The sequence below is a fragment of the Gossypium arboreum genome, chromosome 13, assembly GCF_025698485.1.
Source record: "Gossypium arboreum isolate Shixiya-1 chromosome 13, ASM2569848v2, whole genome shotgun sequence".
Taxonomy (NCBI): Eukaryota; Viridiplantae; Streptophyta; class Magnoliopsida; order Malvales; family Malvaceae; genus Gossypium; species Gossypium arboreum.
The window spans coordinates 83,165,625-83,171,624 of NC_069082.1; the positions used below are offsets into that span (position 1 = coordinate 83,165,625).

General features: G+C 33.8%; 2 long non-coding RNA genes across 2 annotated transcripts; both read right to left on the bottom strand.

The window, feature by feature from the left end:
* Positions 1-1,610: 1,610 nt before the first annotated feature.
* Positions 1,611-2,674, bottom strand: LOC128286554 (uncharacterized). The gene is made up of 2 exons (XR_008277161.1): positions 2,599-2,674; positions 1,611-2,502 (listed from the first exon to the last, which is right to left on the bottom strand). It is a non-coding gene; the product is annotated as an uncharacterized LOC128286554 (long non-coding RNA).
* A 1,060-nt stretch (positions 2,675-3,734) lies between these two features.
* Positions 3,735-5,762, bottom strand: LOC128286553 (uncharacterized). The gene is made up of 2 exons (XR_008277160.1): positions 5,290-5,762; positions 3,735-4,082 (listed from the first exon to the last, which is right to left on the bottom strand). It is a non-coding gene; the product is annotated as an uncharacterized LOC128286553 (long non-coding RNA).
* Positions 5,763-6,000: the final 238 nt, after the last annotated feature.

Sequence of the window (6,000 nt, forward strand, 5' to 3'; positions counted from 1 at the left end):
TAAAACTCATCGACTTGAAAGAAACGGATCGACTCAGTTGGGGATGTCGTGTTGGCCACATTGTACTGATAGATGTGTTGGGCGGTGGTTGCATACTCATTCTGCAGTCTTGGGCATGGTATCGACTATCATTTTTACATCCCCAAATTAACGCCCTTTATACTTTCCCACTCGTAACAAGGTAAAATTCATTTGATAATATAGTTATCATAATATTTTTCATCATTATATTTTTGAAATAACATATTATTTGAATAGATGAAACACTCGCGCAAGTCATGTAGGACTACCAGAGGAGCTCGAAGATATCCAACTACTGTTAGATCAACGACCGAAAGATGATGTTAGTTTTTAAAATTTTCAATCATATATTGTTAACCTAAGGATTTGAAAGTTAATATTATGTAGGTAATAAAATTTATTATTCCGTATTATAGTTTGAATGGATGTCATAAGCCAATCTGAGAATTTGAGCATGCATCCCGGCTGAATATTTGGCTAATCCCAATATCTAGCATATGAAGGTGCCATTGATAGTTTACGCGAAGGTGGAGGTGCATGAATCCGATCGAGGAATGCGACAGTTCGAGTTTAGGCAAACTATTCTTCCATCACCCCAAGACATCGAACTACTGTACAAGGTCGATTTGCGAGGGAGAATAGACGAAGATTGGCCTACATTCCATGGACAATATATCAATATTTGGCGACCTCTCTCGACTACATGTCATGGTTTAAACATCATGGCAAACCATATATTCTGTCTGAGGAGGCAATGACTAGGCAACATCATACTAGGAGGCTAAGACTATAACACCTTTAACCTGTATCCGTCACCGAAATAGTAATTCCGGGAATGCTACAGCAAGTTAACATAAATAAACAAGTAAAAATCATGATTATTACAATATAATTTCTCAAATACCGTAAAGTAATTGACTTACAATCATAACTTACATCTACGAGGCTTAAATCGAGCTTAAGGGACTAAAGAAATAATCTTAAAACTCTCAAGGACTAATTTGAAACAAGTCAAGAAAATTCAAGAAAATATGAAAAATTTCAAAAATAGGGGACACATGGCTGTGTGGCCAAGTCGTGTGGAATGCCCCAAACAGTGTGACTTTTGAAGTTGGGACACACAGCCGTGTCCCAGCCCGTGTAACTCACTAACTTGATATACACGGCCGTGTAACTCTCTGACTTGATACACATGACCGTGTCGCAGACCTTGTATGGCACACGACCGTATGGCAGCTCATGTCCCAAGCCGTGTGTGCCTAAATGAACCCTAAACATCAAGTTTACCATTTCAAGATTTCTTGGACACTAAACAATCTATTTACCAGCCATTAGACCTATTTAAAATGCCATTAAACATACTCAAATCATGTTAAATCAACCATCTTAAGCGCCTAACCAATGTACCCTCAATGGTACCACAAGTATACTCACTTATATGAAAATATAAATCATAAACGATTCATTCATTCAAAACATATAATCTTATCAATTTTAAGCTAAATACCTAACCTTATAACTTGCTAAGTTAAGATCAAACATGTATCATATTTTTTCCTAGCAAAGCTTACCAAAAACTTAACGACAACTTCACAAAATAAACTATATTCAGCACCAAACCTAGCAACCATGTAACCATCATCACATTACAAGACAACATTGATCAAAAGATTAACCAATTACATGCCTTATAGATATATATATATACATATCAAATGAGGTCATCGACATAACGACCTATTACATGCCATATAATCCAAAATAAATGTTCAAAAACTATTGAAATCGGATGGATAGTGTGACTTGAGTGCTGATCCAATCGCCCATTTTACTAAAAGATATATACAAGAAAATGAAACTAACACAAGTAAGCTTATTGAAGCTTAGTAAGTTCAACAGACAAAAATAATAAATCTTACCGAAGTAAATATAACAATTTAATCAAATATAGTCAACAACAAATGTTTCTTGTCATCTACAATTGCAAACCAGTGAATTACAAGTTTAATTCAAAGCTCATATAATAATTTCTGGAAAGCATACATGTCTACAACGGAGTTAATTCAAGATGTCAAGTACATGTCATGCCATTCAAAGTCATTAAACAAGTTATAGTACAATAATTTACGACCTGATGAACGACTTACAGATACGAGTACACAAATAGTTCAATGAAAACACACCAAACGCTCATAAGAGCTAATCCAACCAATAACACGCCAAACAATCATGAGAGCTAATCCAACAAATAACACGTGCCTAGCCTGTAGGCTATACATCCACCCCCATAACACGTCAGAATATGATAGTATACATGAGGGTTCGTAACAAATGCTGAACCTCGAAATACTCAAGAAAAATATGTAAAGCACGCCACATCAATCTCCACTCCAATCCCTCATAACATGCCATCATTCGGTTATACTCTATCTCACGTTCATTCGGCTCAAGTATCGAAATTCGATATCATTTTCCAAATAGCTTTACATCGTCAATAAAACCATTAATATTCACTATTTTATATCATATCATCATACATTTCATAAAGATATTAAATTACAAATCGAACGAACTTACCTGGACTGAATTGTAATAGTTGCAGAAGTTAAGGGACTATTCTATAATTTTTCCTTTTCCACGTAAGTCAATAGGGTCTTCATCTAAAATGTAAAATTTTCTCTTTATTAGCTTATATTTCATATTCCAATTAATTATACATTTTATACCCTTTTATTTTCAAAAATTACACAATTACCCTTGACTTTTACAATTTATGCAATTTAATCCCTTAACCCGAAAATAATCAAATTAACCATTTTCTCAAGTCAAAATTTATAGACAAATAATCTATGCCCTTAAAAAGTCCCAATTATACCTTTAATTCACCATCAAACCTTGAAATTTTGACATTTTAACAATTTAATCCTTAAAAAAAATAATTACTTCATAAAACAACCAAATATCACAATCATAACTTCAAAAACATAATTATCATAAAAAAAACCAACATTCATCAATGGAAACTTCAAAATTTTTAACAAATTCAAAAATGAAGGTATGAGTTAGCTGGACCTAGTTGTAACGATTTCAAAAACATAAAAATTACTAAAAACGGGTGTCAGTTTCACTTACATGCATCCATCAAAAGCCACTAAACCTTCAACCTCTGAAAAATGGAGGTTTAGACCAACAAATAAGAAAAAATGAAGAAAATGATTGTGTAACACCCCTCGCCCGCATCCGACGCCGGGACGGGGTTCGAGGTGCTACCTGACTTTTACTAACACTTCCATACTAAACAGGGCCATGAAATCTCAAATAATTAAAAACTTTTCTTTTCACATGCAATCTGTCCCTTATGCGAGCTTACGAGGCCCAATACATGCATTCGGGGCGGTTCGGGACCCAATCGAGAACTCATGAAAAAACTTAGAAAAATCTCTTGCGTTAAGGCTTCACACGCCCGTGTGCTCAGGCCGTGTGGCGTAAATAGGCTAATTATCAAGCCTTTTGTCACTCTCACACCACATGCATAGATACATACTTATCCAATAACATACAACGTGGCATAAATGAGCTCTTAAACATCTACAAACATGTTATGCTCAAGTTATTTTCTTGTGTAATAAATATTATAGAATTTGCCCATATCATTACCACATACTAGACATAACTATCATTACCTCACAAACCATTCATGAAGCAGTATTAACTATTTACCAATCACTTAATCCTGCATTAGTTACTAGCTCATCAATGAATATCAATTCAATCTCTAGGCATACATGTTGTAAGCCACATCACAAGAGATAATAACATACAAGCATAAGAATAATCATATGGGCCCATAATGTCATTAGCCGACATAGGCCAATTTACATGACTAATACTACCTTAATAACAAGCCACTGCCTTTGGCTAAATCATAATATTACATACTCACATTAAAACCCTATACATGCCATAGACTCGAATCACTTGAGTTTACTTACTCCGATAACGTTAACTCGATAGGGTGATAATATCTCTGACGGCCTCCAACCCGAGCTAACCTGGAAACTCTAGAAAACATGGGAAAGAAGGGGGTAAGCTTTAGCTAGTAAGTTCATATGAAAACAATTAGCAACTCATTAACTTGTTTTATCAATGTTTACAACATATTTTCAAGTTCACTACAAGCTGTCTTTCTGAGCAACGGTCACTAAATTATTTATATCTGGAGCTACGAAACTCCGAATTAAGTTCTGTTAATTTTCCCTGAAACTAGACTTATTTTATTTTTTTCCATAAAATTTCCAGAATTTTTGGTTAAGCCAAATAGTACAGTTTATTAGTTAAAGTCTCCCCTGTTTCAGGGTATGACCACTATGACCCCTATACACTACAAACCGAATTTATCCCTGTACAAAATTCCAACGACCATACCGTTTATTCCCCATAAAAATAGACTCAATAAGGAATCCATTCATGTAAGGTATAAATCTTAATAATTTTTGTACAATATTTGGTGAATTTCTAAATTTAGAACAGGGGATCTCGAATTCATTCAGACCCTATTTCACAAGAATTCAAATATCAAACAATATGGAATTCTTTTTCTTCCTCTGTTTCTTTCATGTGAAAATAGACTCATTAAGCTTTAATCCCATATTTTATTCTGCCTCTAACTCATTTTCCAATATTTTTAGTGTATTTTCAAAGTTACACTACTGCAGTAACTCAAATCTGTCAAGGCTAAATTACTCATTCATGATCATTGTTCATAATATTAATACAACACCATTTTATCCATCATGGTAAGAATACATATTATGCATCATAGATCATCACATATCAAGGCATTCTCATAGGATTAGTATACATACTTGCACAACTCGTAACATAACTCGAGTGCATACTCACCAATGACTTACCTCATTGAGACCATCATTAACTCTTTCCTTGGATTGCCCGTTGAACACTTGGAATACTAATTAGATACTCGGAAAAGCCTTTGCACATAAGTGCTTCAATTGTAGCTAAAGCTACCTCATATCTCATGACATTTCAATGCTCACTCTCGAGCTAGTCATCTAGACTCATAATTCCTAGTGACATGTCACTCGTATCCTATTCTATTCCTAAGGTTCAAACGGATTTTTCCTCGTCTATTAAGGCTTTGTCTTATCATATTTCTATTAATTACATACACATTAATATCTGTACAATTCATGTAATGATAACATTTAAATACATGTATAGCATGGTATTGTTTACATACGAACTTACCTCGATACCACAAATGTGAAAAGGACATACTCGTCCATAAATCGATTTCTTTCCGTTCTAGGTCCAAGTCTCAATTTTCATCATCTATAACATCACATTTAGCCTACCAATCAGTCACAATATTCATATGGGTCTAAAAATCATATTTTTACAAATTTTCATTTTGACCCCTAAACTTTTGCATATTTGCACTTTTGCCCCAATGCTCGTAAATTAATTTTTATTCAATTTATATAAGGTTTAAGACATGCTGAACATTTTTCTCTTCTATGGAAACTCCAAATTTTCACTAATTCACACACTTATGACCAATTTGTAACTTTCACAATTTAACCCCTTTTTGACATTTTTACCGAAATTCATTGAATAAAACTCATATTTAACACATCAAACATTCATTATCCACTATAAATCATCAAAACACAACCATATCATGAATGGGTAAATTTTTAAACTCTAATTTCTCTTCAATCAATTGGTAGAAATAGAAAATTTAAGCTTTGGGGATCTCAAAATATACGAAAATCATTAAAAGCGGACAAAACCGTACCTATATAAGCCATAAAAGCTTGGCGAATGGAGCTCATCCATGGCTGCTATTTTCTGTTCTTTCCCACGGTTGAAGAAGAAAGAATGAAAAAAAATGATAGCTTTTATCATTTGTCTTATTAGGTTATTTTAATTAATTTACAAAATTACCCTTTTTATTTC